The following is a 15,767-nucleotide window of genomic DNA, read 5'->3' on the forward strand; positions in this document are numbered from 1 at the left end:
GATGAAGTTTTTATTTTTTCCCCCAGTGGAAAATATTACCTAAGATTTGAAAATATTAAAACCCTTGAATTATGCATATCTTTAATTGTACCAGAACTAAGTGCACAAGTTATTTTTTCTTCAGAAAACCAGCGGAACACCTTAGAAACCTACAGAAGTCATGAAATTGAAATATTTAGCTTTCACTAAAAGGAAATGTCCTTGGTACCATCTTGGCAAGAGAGCCAACGCTAGGCAAGTGTCTGTACAGTGGCGCTGTGAAAGTACAATGTAGTGTTTAAATACAGCCAGGCAGAAGCCAGTGGATAATGCTCAGTAATGGGTTAATCAATACTTATTATGGTTTTATTGGTTCACTAAAGAGAGAACAGAACCTAGTGAGCACAGAGTCGAAAAAATCACTGCATCTGATCTAGATAACATCTACTCTCCCTAAGGGATTTCCCTATTCAAGAATCCAATTTACCATGCCTGATTGACAAGGATTGGATCCTAGGGAATCACATAACTCTTTTTAGGACCCAATAAAATCCTAATGGATTTGTCTGACTGGCCAGGAGACTTCTAGTTTTACTAAACTGAGGTGGTTTGTTGCAATTAGCCTTTATTCCACTTGCAGTTGAAAAACTAGGCTATTAGGAATCACCCCCCCTCTATAAACACTGGACTCATGCTGGGATGTGCCCACTGGAAGGAGGTGCTCTGTTGTTTAAAAAGAAGGCTCTTATGATAGACTGTAAACATTTGAAAGCTTCTGAAAAAATGGTGATCAAACAAGATTCAATGGAAAAGAGGAAAAGTCCAACTAAACTGCATGCTTAAAATCCATCTATTGGTCAGTTAGCCCTTACAAGGCATTTCTCATTCAGGTAACGGACACAGAAAACAAACTCTATGTTTGAAAGCACCTTTGAAATGCATACCTTTTGCTATCTGAGCTTCCCCTTTAATATCTGAAGTTTTCAAAAAAAAATCATTCTGCCACAACAAAAATCTTGCAGATAGTTGTCCCTGTACCTGTTCTTTTTTTCCTAGAGATAATGTTTTTACTAAGCAGTTAACTTGTTCAAGCACACTGGTTTTTGATCATGGCATACTATCTTGGTGGCTCTTAAGAAGTCAGGAAACAGTGGGAGTGTGATGAGACTTGAAATCTGGGCTGAAACATAGCTGAAGGAGAACTTTTAAATAATATAAATCGTATTTTAAAGCAAACATTTCTTTAATATAAAAATCACTGGTGCAACCCATTTCCCTCTAGAATTGTGCCTGCTCTTTCATAGGCATAAGTGACGCTTTAAATGTATTTAAATTGAATGGATTTCATAATCAGAAATAAATTCACTTATGAAATGTCTTTGAAAAGATGCCATGATTTACTCTGTTCCCCTTAAACTTGGAGGGACCTTAGTGATATTCAGAGAGCTCACAGGAGTTCACATGACCAGCGTACTGGACTCTAACCCCAAAATCTCTAGCAAAAAAGCAATACTAATTGCGTACAAAAAATCCATTTCCAATAAGAGATGTACGACTCTATGATAATAAATGTTTAAACAGGGGTGCCTGGGTGGCTCAGTTATTAAGCATCTGCCTTCGGCTCAGGTCATGATCCTAGAGTCCTGGGATCAAGCCTCACATCAGGTTCCCTGCTTAGAGGGGAGCCTGCTTCTCCTTCTACCCTGCCTGCTGCTCCCCCTCCTTGTGCTCTCTGTCTCTGTCAAATAAACAAATAAAATCTTTAAAAATAAATAAATGTTTAAACATATGGAAGGGACACATAAACTTCAATGTTTCAACATATGTAATTATTTAAATATAGGTGTAGAATATTATGACATTTAACTGTATGCAAATTTTTAAATCATGACATTCAAACTCAGTGATGGAAGAAGACAAAAAATGCCGTGTATGATAATTATAGAGGAAAGGTAAGAAAGAAAGAAGGGCAGAGACAAAAGAAGATAGGGATGTAGAACAAGAAAGCAATTGAATAGAAGGATATTGATAAAATATTAGCATGTGATTGTTTCTTTAAGTAAAATTATAAATAATTTAAAATTTTTTTGTGTTACTCTGGTTTTCAAATGACACTTCTGTTGTGAGATAAAAATGTAAATTTCATTAATAATTAAAAAGCAGTATGTGGTTAAGTATGATGATGTGAAAATTATATTTGTAAACATTTTAATTTCAAGGAAGCTGTAGATAGCATCAAAAGTGTTAGAATGATATTGTAGAAAACAATTAAAATTGGTCTTTCTGTCCTTACTCTACTAGATTTATGTAAGGCTAATTTATGTAGGGTTTAAGATTATTTTATAAGTATCTTGTTACAGTTTGTAGGGTAAGTTCCCAATAATTCTGATGATCTAAAAATGAAATATCTTATCTGGAGCTAATATATTTACTTCACCTTGGCACACACTGAAGTTTTTCCAGGGACCAAGGAATGAATTTAAAGATGTCAATAGAAGTAACTAGGTTAGTTTTAATCAGAATATGGAAGAAATATTTTTGAAATGCTATCAGAATATGGAAAGGGTTGTTAACTGGATGATTAAAATGTCCCTCATTAGGATTTTTTACATTAGTTTATAATTATGGTTCCTGTTGTTGGTCTAGGATTTAAATGACGTATTGTTGCTGATTAAGAGTTTAGCAGAATTTTCCTATTTTAGATAGCATTGATTGCTTGTCCATACTTGACTTGTTAATTAATATTATTTAACGTTATTTTATCTATAATCTATGGATAAATACAGATAAGCTATAATCTAATTTTATTTCATCTATAATACAATTAGCTATATTTCATCCATGAGTTACTATAATGTAAGAAGAAATATTTCTAATTCCATATGCCATTCCAAAACTTTGCTACCCCCCCATAAAATGACAGTCTATTTTCTCTACCTTGAAATTGTGTGGATCTATTTCACTGTGTGGATATATATAGAATATGGCAGATATAATGTTATGTAACCTGTAAGACTCGCTTATAAAAGGTGATATGGCTTTTGTCTAGCTCTCAGAATGCTTATCCATGGAACCTAGCCCCCACATTGCAAACATACCCAGGTCAAGTGGAAAAGCCATGTGTAGGTGTTCTAGACACCACTCCCAGCTAAGCTCTCTGCTGATAGCCAGCATCAATGGGCAAATTCGTGAATGTGTAAGTCTTCGGGTGAATTCAATCCCTAACCTTTGCCCTGACTGATGCCAAATGGAACAGAGTGATGAGCTATTTCTGTTAAGCCTTCACCAAGTTGGAAAATCGGGAACAAAATTAATGCTATTTTTGTTTCAAGTCACAAAGTTTTCAGGTAGTTTATAGGTAGTAATAGATAACCAAAACCAATTTTATTAATTAGAAATAGGATGCCATCATAGTGAAATATAAAGCATGTTGCTTAGAAGCCAGGTAGCAGGTGGAAACTGAAAAGACTTTGAGGCAGGTGTTAGGGAAAGATTAAACAGCTTGAAGAGAATATTCATAGATATTTTATGGCATTCAGGGAGACTGTTAGTGATGGTTAAAGGATATGAAGAAAATATTGGGAATTGGAGGAACAAAACCCTTATTACGTAGTGACAAACAGCATAACCACACTTAGCTTTTGATAATGTTGAAGATAGAAAGCAGACATAATAGACTGGATGATCGAGCTAAGGAGGTTCCTAGGCAGACTACTTGCCATCTGGGCCCTTCTCACTGATTTTGATAAAATAAGAAAGTAAAGAAGTGAGTTAAAAGTTATTGTTTAATTTTCAAGTGAAATTAAGAAGAGATATAAGCTCTCACTGAGTTCAAAAATTTTTTAAAGTAATGATATTATTGGCTTCCCCAAGTCCCCCAAATGAGAATGAACTCCAGAGCAAATATTAAATCCAAGGTGGGAATATCACATCATTTCAATGCCTCTGAAGATTCCAGAATCGCTTCAGACATTCACTCAGTCAGATAACATCCTCTAATAATCTTAAATGTGCAGATCACAGTGTTCTCTATTAGAAGTCTTATAAGAAACCAGAGATGGAGGAGTACTTACCAAACAGTTGTTGGTTATGACTTTGTCTGGATGAACCACAGTAAGATTCATTTAAAAACCCACTGAATTTTTAAGGGAATTGTGTGGTTGAAAACACTGCTGCCTTGTACTTAATTGAACAGAGACAGTACAAAATGAAAAATGACCTTTAGGTCCCTGAACCACTATAAGATAAAGCAAGCTGATAAAACTACTCAGCAGCAAATAATAACCATTCTTTATGGAAAAGAAAGGATGACTCAGAAGGTAAAACCAAGAACCTAAAGGTCAGAACAAAAATCTATGAAGAATCATTCCTAGGCAGGAGTACTAAGCCCTAATAAATGAACTGGAATATGTGCTTGGATAGATTTCAGAATTATTATGGAACAGTGAATATAATGTGCTGCTCACTACCCCCTCTTTTGGTGGTAGACACACAAATTGCCAGCCATGTAAGGGAAGCCATCTTGGCCGTGTGTCCTCAGTCACTTCAGCTGATGCTGCGGACATAAGAAATCCGCCATCCGTGCTAAACTGGCCCAAAATGTCAGTTTGTGAATAAGTAAATTACCATTGTTTTTTAAGCCATTAAAGTTTGTTATGGCTTTTTTACACATCAATAAACAACCAGAACAGCAACTGATAATGAGAACAACATATATGGGGGGGGGGGCAAGGCATTTACAAAGAAGTAAGAATTAAATTGACCTTAGATTTCTCTTTAGCACACAGATTACAGAATATATTAGACCAATGCTTTTCAAGTTCTGAAAGAGTAATTTGAATTGACAAAGCCCATATGTATAGCTTGTAAATTCTTAATCTATTTACTTTCATAATTACTCTTTGAAGGATTTTCAATGAATTCAGTATTCAACCAAAAAAATTAATCTTTCATATCTAACATGTGTTTAGTATACTCTCTTTTAGGAGAGTATGAATAATCTTAATGAAAAAAAATTCTTTTGTTTTCCCAGCATTGATCGGTAAGGCAGGGTTAGTTAATGCAGGTGAAAAACCTATACATTTAGGTGACACATACTTACCTCAATGTGTTCTCTTCACAGAAACTAAACCAAATGATAACACATGATACAAATCAATTAATCTGCCATTGTACTACATTAAAGATTTATTTCTTTTTCTTTGTGTTCTTGTTAATACCGTAAGGCTACGGCTTTTTCAAAGCTAATCCTGTGTCTTTCCTAGTATTTTCCTTACAGATCTCTGTGCTCTGCTATGATAATAAATGAAGCCTATAAAAAATAAATAACAAACTAGGGATAAAATAAGGAAGGTGATTAGAAATGGAGAAGGGGTAGAATTTCCTCAGACTGAAGCCATGCTTTTGCCCACTTGCCGTGTTTTTGATTGTTCAGAAAATGACACTAAGCACAGCATCCCTATCAGAGTTGCAGAAAGACAGCTCATTTCTGAGCGTTCCTTTTGGTTAAACCAAAGCACAGCTGCCTCAATACATCTAATTACTGCAGTAATTAAAGTTCTTACCTTACCTGTGTAGCCAAGGACACAAGGACTTCTAATGGAACAAATCTAGATAGAAAAGCTTGCTGTCAATTAGCCCTGATGGCTTGAAAAAATAATGAAGGACAATGAGGGTTGAGTTACAGCTCTGTACAATAACAAATATAGTAATTCAGCACCTCTTTCCTTTCTTGGATTCTAACCAAGAGTTTGGGAGAAGAAAGACAAGATTATCTGGGTAATATGATCTTAAGACTATCAGTGGATAATGGTATCCTCCGTCAACTTTGTGCTAGTGCTTACCTCTCACAAAAGATGGGACAGCTACAAATACAAGCCCTTCAATCTGGGAACAACACAACTGTTCAGTTTCTTGTCACAGATTCTGTCAATAGAATGCAGACCAAAAAAGAAGAGAAATGTGACTCCGTAGTGGGCAGAATTTTATGCTCAGCCCTCCGCCAGCAAAATCGCCTTCCCTGATAAACCTTAAGTTTCACAGGCAGGCAATATGTTGAGATTGTCTTTTTGTCATTGTTTTAATCATCGCTTTTCTATTCTGATAAGGAAATAACCTGTAGTAAGTGGTGGGGGAAAAAGGTCTTAGAAACTTTCCATCCTTAGAATATCCTGAAAGGATTGTGTATTGATCTGAAAAACACAGATATGATATATGTTATTTAGCATGTTGTTGCTTCTGCAGCCTTTCAAACTTGCAGCTGGATGCTGAAGGTCATCTGCATAGCTGTCTTCTCTCCTGGATTATAAAGTCATCGAGACTACATTATGGATGAATCCCAGAGCCTTCGTGGCTAGCAAAATGTACATGCTGTACCTGGATCTGAACTGAACTTGACCTTTGCATTAATTAAATTCTCATTCTACTGATTATAATGAATGCTAAGTATTCCGTTGGAAACAATCATTTCCACTTTTTCTGTTTGTTTGCCCTGTTCTCTTTCCCATTTTCTCACTTTTGTAGTACAGAGAAAAATGCAGTAACATGTCGTGATGGTTAGTTTTATACATCAGTTTGGCTCAGCTACAGTACTCAGTTCTTTCATCGAACACTAATGGAGGTGTTGCTGGGAAGGTATTTGGTAGATACGGTTGAAATTTGCAATTGATTGACTTCAAAGGAAATCGTCCTTGATAATCTCAGTGGGACCTCATCCAAACAATTAAAGGCCATCAAAACAAAAGCTGAAGTTTCCCAGAGAAGAAATTCTGCCTTTACACTGCAGCATTAAATCCATACTAAATTTCCAGGCTTCTGGTATGTTCTACAGATTTCACCCTTGCCAGCTCCCACAATCCCATGAACCAATTACTTAAAATTAATCTGTGTGTGTGTGTGTATGTGTTTCTGAAGAATCCTGACTTATACATATGTTTAAGACACATGGAACTTTATAGTATATACTCTAAACTATATAATAGATACTTGAGAAAATACCGTGGATTTTTTCTATGTCTCCATGTTTACCATTTCTTGCTTTATATTTTAATACCACATCTTTGTAGTCACTAATAGAAATGAAAACATGTATTTCAAAACTATCAATCTAAGTACTTTAAAGAGCAATATGATAAACCTGTAAATTAAACATTTTATCATATCAATATCAATCAAGATGCACTATTTCGTGTTTACATATTGCCTCGTAATTCTTTGGTAATTTTATATATATTTCCCACCAACTGAAAATAAGGCACTTAGTCATCACACTATTTATTATGTTATTTTCAGTGGCTAAAAGGAAATATACAGTAAATATTCAATAAATTGTGCTTGAATTAAAATGAAAAAGTCTTTTGCCAAGAAAAGTTGCCATATCCTAGTTTCTGGAAAATTATATACCTGAACTGCATTTGGTGGCTGTGGATAGTGGCAGGATATGCACATGGAATGAGCATATTTTTCACAATAATAATTGAGCAGGTTAGGTCCAAGATTATGAACAATAACAACAAAACACATGGTTAGTCAATATGAAAATGTTAACTTAATTGCTTAGAGAAACCTGAAAGAGTTGTTAAAGTATATACAAAGTATGGTTATTTTTAATAGAAAAGACATAACACATAAAAGAACTGGTCATTTTATTAATAAAATATGTAATATAGAGGCTTATATATGCTTGGAACTCAGTCCTTGTACATTCTAAAGAATTATTGAGGACTCCAAAGAACTTTTGTTTATGTGAGTTACATTTCTTAATACATAGCGTATTAGAAGAAAATACCATATTAGAAGAAAAAACAGACACTTTAGAAAGATTTATTTATTAATTAAGCTTAAAATGGCAATACAAAACTCACTTTATGTAAACAAAAATAACTACTTTATTAAAAAAACTGTTCTCCAAAATTTAAAAATAATAAGGGTTTTTTTTCTCGTTTTAGATGTTCAAGTATCGGGGCTCCTGGGTGGCTCAGTCGTTAAGGGTCTGCCTTGGGCTCGGGGCATGATCCCGGCGTTCTGGGATCAAGCCCCTCATCAGGCTCCTCCGCTATGAGCCTGCTTCTTCCTCTCCCACTCCCCCTGCTTGTGTTCCCTCTCGCTGGCTGTCTCTCTCTGTGTCAAATAAATAAATAAAATCTTAAAAAAAAAAAAAAGAGATTTTCAAGTATCTTCAATACCTGACTTAATAGAAGACAGATGGATTTTTATATCTGCTCAGTGCTCAGTCTGTTGTGATAGCACAAATCCTACATAGCTTCCAGAAAACTCACTATGCATTTCTGAGAAAATGAGTGAAAGGCAAAAAACCTCTTAGTACTATTATGAAACTAGTATGACCAGACCCCACTTGGAGAAGCACTGACCACAATGCCTCTTTCCCGTTTGATGCTGAATCCCTTCAGCCGGTACTGAAGCTGGCCGGCATGCCATGATGACCAAACTTGGGGCTGCCTCCTTCTCTGAACCATACCATGCATTAATATATTTTTAATGGAAGTCAGGGAAAAATACTGGATACGAATTTGGTCATGCCTTTTCTTTTGTTGTTTAAGCGTTGTCCAAAAAATGCCAACAGAAACTGCAATGTTTCTAGCTGACTCCCTGGAAAAGAGACCGCTTAATCTTCGAAGTTTTGGGACCGCAGAGCGGGTTTACTAATCTAGGGATTAAGAACGTTACAATGGCTTCCTCCCCCCATTCCCCTCCTGAAGGCCCAACTGTGACACCATTCCAAGGGACAGAATTGCACTGGCCACTTTCAAGATTTCTTTTAGCAAATGCTGAAACAATGGTAACATCCAGCAAAACTCTTCAGGCCTCTTGAGGAGCAGTCCTGTCCAGTTTTCTTAAGGAAGCAGAAATAGTAAGTAGGCATGCTTTCAAAGCCACAAGAGATTCCAGATATACCATGCTTTAATTCCTTCATGAAGATACCCAACCCCTCTTATGAAAGGAGTGTGGAGCTATTATTATAGTCTGTTAGAGTCATAGCCTGTTAGTACCATTTGCAGCTTATAAGAAAGAAGGAAGAATTGTTACAGAACAGCATCCCAGGTGTCCTCCTTATGTCAATTTTTGGCAGTTCTCACCAAAGTTTAAGCTGTCTTTCAGGGAGGCTCTTTTGTTTCAAAGAAACAGAGTGTCTATAAATTCATTTAAAGCAAAAAGTGAGCTTACTGTAGAACTCCGTGGGATCTAGGGACTTGTCGTTCCTTTTTCTCTCTTGCGGGCCAAATGATACCTCTCCTATTTCTCTCTAAATGTCTTCTGCCTCAGAACTTTGACTTGCAGTGATTCCTTTTTGTGTCATGACTCTTCACATACTTATCTACATCCCTGTTCGACTTCAATATATTGAGGAATTTTCCAACGTTCTTTCGGTACTTAAAGGATAGCATTTCTCTATGTTTGACTTCCAGTTTTGTTGTTTTTGTTGTCGAGAAGACAGGTGTTGAGCTAATTTTTGTCCTATTTATTTATATTTTTTAAAGATTTATTTATTTATTTGGGAAAGAGAGAGTGAGGGGAGAGGCAGAGGGAGAGAATCCTTACGCAGACTCCCCGCTGAGCGCAGAGCCTGACACAGGGCTTGATCTTATGACCCCGAGATCATGACCTGAGCCGAAACCAGGAGTCTGACACTTAACTGATTGAGCCATCTAGGCACCCCAAATTTTTGCTCTTTTTAAAGTAATACATATATATTTTTCTGTAGGTACTGTTAACATTTTCTCTCTATAATTGTTTATTTTGAATTTTTCTCTAGCTCTCTTTGTATGTATTCTGCGTGAGGTTCACAGTGATTCTTGAAGCTTGATGTCATTTATCAGTTTCAGAAAATTCTCATTAGCATTATATTTTCAAACATTGCTTATGCCCCATTGGCTCTACCTTCTCTTTCTACAACTCCTGCTTCCTGTATGTAAATTCTTTTCAGTGTGTCACCTCTCTTGTTCTTTTTAAATGTATTTTCTATCCTTTTGTTTTTCCATGCTTCTTCTAGATATTTTTCTGTCCTACATTTTATGCAACTAATGATCTCTGTATCTGTGTCGAATCTAACACTAAACACACTCAGAGTTTTAAATTTTATTTTTATTTTATTTTATTTACATTTTAGTTCCTGAATTTTCAATTTCCCTTGTTTTTACATATTCTAATTCTCTGTCAAAATGCTCCACATTCTTGGAAATCCTTAAACTTAACAAGTTCGGCCTTTTAAAGTCTGTGTCTCATGACTCCATTTTCTACCCAAACCTATATTTCTACCTCCATTGTTTTTCTAAGGTTCTAAAACTCGTAGTTTTATTATACACCTTGTTATTTTAACAAGGTGCCAGGACTTATAATGTTTAGAAATAATTTGAGGTCTAGAATGATGATATCTTCCTTTAGAGAGAATATACTTTTGTTCTTGAAGATAGCTTGGGGCACTTGCAATTTCAGATCCTATAGCCCATTCCAAGGAGATGAGTTGACACTGTGCTTCAGTCCCTGCAATGACTAAACTATTTCTGATTAACCCTTACTCCTACTATGTAGACTTGCAGGACCTACCAGAAAGCCTGAGGCCCTGCATTTCAGTTTTTGTCCTCCAGCTCCATAAGGCTTTCACAGCTTTGTGCTTCTTCTCAAATTCAGCCGCCCCAACTGTAGTCCACAAAATCCCCTAAGTAAAAAAAAATCTCTTATGTGAGAGCAGCCTAAAATTATGGGTTCACCTTTCAGAGTTCCTTTACTCTCTAACCCGCCTAGATCTTGACCCCATAATTCCTTGTTTGCTTTTTAACTTTCCAGTGTCTTCAGATTTATTTTGCCAGCTTTTCTTTTCAGTATGAGAGCTTGTTTTGTTGTTGTAGTTTTTTTTTTTTAATTTCATAGTCCATTATTACTGGAAGTGGCAAGTCTCAAAGGAAATTTTTGAGGAGACAGATCAAGTGAATAGAACAATAAATAACAGGTAAGGTGCAACAAAAATATAAGCTAAAAATGTGAGTCATAATGATTGCAAACCCACCACTCATTTAAATACAAACTTTTCAGCTGCGCAGTAAATCATTGTTGTTATTTAATGCAATTTCTCTAGAAGAAAAGTTAAAATGGATAATTAAAAATTCTAATATAATTAAGGCTGGAGTCTGTTAAAGAATCAATTTTAAAAAACCATTGAAAAAGAGATATTTTCAATCCCATTCTTTTATGAATATTTTATGGAGTTACCCAAATTCAAATTTTCTTTTGAGAAAAACAGCCAAAGTATTAAATTGACTAATGGTAAACATATAAGCATTAAAGATCAAACTGAAAGAATAATTGAAGGAAAAATGAAATTAGAAAGAATCTTTTAAGAGACTTGAAAGACCTCAAGGACAAAATCATGAAAATGGCTAAAATAAGTTATATGCTATTATAAGTGGTCATTCTTTCAAAGTATTGTTGATGGACTATTTAATTCCTTACAGATAAGAAGGTTCAAAAGATGACCTGTAAACCAAATCATTGCAATTTCATAGTTGGTAAATCTCAAAGGGTTATATTAAGTAATAGGGTTTTTTACTGTAAAAAACAACTCAACCTTTTGGTGTATTATGAGGTTTATATAAGAGGAAATCAATATTTGGTAGAGCTGGTTAAAGAAGAAAGCATGTATGTAAGAAAAGACTCATATATCTTTTCTTCCAAAAAATTAAAAATATAATATTTGCCCTCTGATGGTATGATCTTTATAAACCAAAGTAAGGATTGGAGTTGAATAACAAGTGTGTATGGGTATTTTCTTAGTGTGATATCAAAGGCACATGTTAGAGCATCTTGATGTCATAAAGAACCAGCAAAAAGCAAAGCTATAGCAGTAGTTCAGGCATATTTATATCTAGTAGTTCAAACTAGAGTACAAGAAGTTTTGAATCTGAAGATTAATGCAATAAAAACTTTCTGTTTCGAGAGTTCAAAAGTAGCTCCGGTATCTGCTTGGGATGAAAGCTGGAAAGAGCATCAATCTTATCCATATAACAAAATAATGATGCAGAAGGTAAGCTCACAGGTTTTTTTTCAGCCCATCAAAACTGAGGTTACAAGTCAAATAACTAACTCAAAATTTAAAGAAACACAGTGCACCAGAGGAAAGGCACAATGTGAGCACTTGTTTACCTGGAGTAGACGATGCTGGACACCATGGAAGTTGCTAAGATTTCCTTCACTTAAATTATTTTTGAACAAATTGCTAAGGGGGCTAGCATGACAATGTGGAAGCCCTAATAACTGAGACACAAAGGAAATTCACACCCACTCTATAGGCTCTTTTCCACTGACCTCACTGGATAATCACAAGAAAGATTGAGGCCAAAACAAAGTCCCGAGAAAGTATCCTTTTTGATGTAGGTCTGGGGAGGAAGAATTGCAGCCACTGCAGGAAAGGCACAAAGCCCTGCCCAGATCCATTTCCCCCACCTTTCTATGAAGCAAAAGCCTTCTACAACCACCGAGAAAGAGCGGACAATTGTGTTGCCCTGAAGGCACAATAAAATGAATTGAAGCTAAAGGAAAGGAAATGGAGAAAATTTGTTTAAAAATTCTTTACCCTTGCAGAAAAACATGAATGTATCCTTCATGTAGACCACTGGTAGTCTCCTATTGTGGTCAACAGGACAAGATCACTGATAAGACCCAATAGCAAAGACCCAGGAAAACAGTACATGCCTAAGATGAATACACAGTCTTAAATCAGAACAACAGAGGACATTCTCCCCCACCTTCATTCATCATGAGGCCAACAAGCACTGAGTTAACAAGTAAAAACAGGCTTCTTCTGATAACGGACAAGACCATGGAAGGACTCACTCACAAAGGAAAGCCTTACAGCTAAAAGCAGATTAGACATTGAGAATCATCCTCCAGCAAACCAGTGCCCACTCAAACACAAAATAACACAGAATAATTTAAACCTGTAATGCGCTAAGGGTAATCATAGCACCAAAAAAGCCATCCCAGCTGGAATAACTACATCAGTATCAGACAAATTCTTCAAGGAATATTACCAAGGGTAAAAAAAGGACATATTTATGCTAGAAAAAGGTCAATTTTCTAAGATGATGCAACAATAAATGTCTATGGACCTAATAAGAGAACTTTAAAGTATAAGATACAAAATCTGATAGAACTGAAAAGGAAAATAGACAACTCTACCATTGTAGTCAGAAACTAGGACTATTAATTAAGATAGATAATATTCTGAAGGTAAAATAAAACTTAACGAAATTAAAAGTTGAAATTATACAAATTATATTCTCAGACCATGATAAAATGAAATTAGAAAATTAATAACAGAAAGATATATGGAAAGTCTCTAAATATTTTTGTGATGGGATGAATTATGTCATGGCCTGAGAACATAATTTGTGGTCAGAAACTTCAACACTCCTCTGTCAATAAATGATAGTATAAATGGTCAGGAAATCAGCAAAGAAGAAGAAATTAGTAAAATTAAGAATAGGAAAATAATAGAGAAAAGTCTATTTCAGTACATTTATTAAAATCGAAGAGCCCGTCTCTGACCATTCCAGAGTTCATTGAATCCTGCCCACTTCTCTGATTACTTGTAAGATGGCATGATCTGGCTTCTGCATATCTTTCCAGCCTCTTGCTCTCTACCCTATCCATTATTTATTAGATTTTGGCTTCTCTTTTTATCTCCTTCTTATGGACTGAACTCTTTCTGTTAATCACACGGGACAAGCTGTTTATTACCTGAGAACTTTTGACCTTCCTATTTCTTTTGCATGGAACAGCTTCCCCCAGCTCTACAGACTGCTTTTTTCTTCTCATTTTTCATTTCTAAAGTAATATATTATCGCTTAAAAGACACTATCCTTGACAATTTTGTCTATAAAGTGCCAACCTTCTCCCCTAGACCCATCAGTCTCTCTCAGCACTCTACTCTTTTCTTTCATACCTCTGAAATGTTCTGGTTTGTTTGTTCACGAGCTGATTGCTTTGCTCCTACACTACCATGAGTATTCTCATGAAGGAGGGATTTTGTGAGTCTTTCTTGTTACATATGTTTTATTAAATAGTCATGGAATAAATTAATTGGTAAATTAATGAGTCAAGACTGAATTTGAAAACAGTATATTTAAGTTATGAAAGCAAATCTTTGATTAATTAGATTTACCTTGTGCAAGTCACTTAAGCCTCCAGATTCTCAACTGTAATATGTAAATAAAATAAGTACTTCAAGTTTCTATGAACATTTACTTAGATAATTGCATATCTTGAAGTATTTAACCAAGAAAAAAGTATTACCGGAATTAGATGAGTTATGACACCGGGGGAGGTTAAGATGGCGGAGGAGTAGGGGACACCTTTTTCAGCCGGTCCCCTGAGTTGAGCTGGATAGGTACCAGACCAGCAGGAATATCCACGGAATCAGCCTGAGACGCAGGAAGATACATCTGGATCTCTACAAATGAACATCTCCAGCGCTGAGTATCGAGGTACGAAGCGGGGAGCCGTGAAACCGCGCACAGATATCGGAAGCTAAACAGAAGGGGGAGGGAGCCGCCGTGTCAGGGCGCCGGGAAGCGGTAGCCACCTGCAAGGGGGAGCGGACAGACCGCGGACCCGCACGCTTGAGACAGCAGGCTGAGAAGGGAGCTCCGGGAGCGCACGCGGGACGGCTGGCGGTTGGCGGGCCACCTGCACGGGGGAGCAGGCGGACTCGCGGACGGCACCCGCGAGACAACAGACTTAGAACGCGAGCTCCAGGAGCGCGCGCGCAGGGCGGCTGGCGGGCCACCTGCACCGGGGAGCGGGCGGACCGCGGACCCGCACTCTGGAAACGGCAGACTGAGTCCGTGAGCCGGGAGCGTGCACCACCAAGCATCTCACGGAGCTCCGGAGCTCCGGTGTGCTCACTGGATCGAGGCTGAGACCGGGAGCTCCGGGAGCGTCCGCGGGGCGGCTGGCGGCTGGAGGGCCACCTGCACGGGGGAGCAGGCGGACTCGCGGTCAGCACCCGTGAGACACCAGACTGAGACGGGGAGCTCCGGGAGCCCGCGCGGGGCGGCTGGCGGCTGGCGGCTGGCGGGGTTGGAAACACAAAGGACAGAGACGTGCCGGCCCTGGAAGTGAGGGCTGGGACGCCGGGTGTGGGGCGCACAGCCCGGGATGCTGCAGGGTTGAGCAGCACCAACAGAAACAGAGTTAAAGTGGCCAGAACATCAGTGGAGAACGATCCGCGATCCCTCTGTTCTGAGACAGAGGCTGAATTTCAGCCGCTGCTGCTCTCTCAGAAGAGGCATAGCAAACCGCCAGGGAAAGCCGCCAGAGAACAAAAGCCCGGAAATACCGGCTCACAGGGTGCCCATCCCCATCCCCCCTCGCAAGGGACACAGAGACTCTACCCAAACAGGGTTTTCTGAGTACCGGCAGGCAGGCCCCTCCCCCAGAAGGCAGGCTGAAAAATCAAGAAGCCCACAACCCGGAGCGCCTGAGTGGCGCAGTCACCAAGCACCTGTCTTCGGATTAGGGTGTGATCACAACGCTCCGTAAGGAGTCCTTCATCGGGCTTCTCCACCGGGAACCTGCTTCTTCCTCTCCCACTCCTCTGCTTGGGTTCCCTTTCTTGCTGACTGTCTCTCTCTCTCTCAAATAAATAAATAAACTCTTTAAGGAAGAAGCCCACATCCCTAAGATCTCTATAAAACAAGGGCGCACGGCCTGGGTCCCAGTCAACACTTGGGCTCTGGACAACCCTGCAATCTCTCTTCATCAGAATGACGAGA

The sequence above is a fragment of the Ailuropoda melanoleuca genome, chromosome 9, assembly GCF_002007445.2.
Source record: "Ailuropoda melanoleuca isolate Jingjing chromosome 9, ASM200744v2, whole genome shotgun sequence".
In the NCBI taxonomy this organism is placed as follows: domain Eukaryota; kingdom Metazoa; phylum Chordata; class Mammalia; order Carnivora; family Ursidae; genus Ailuropoda; species Ailuropoda melanoleuca.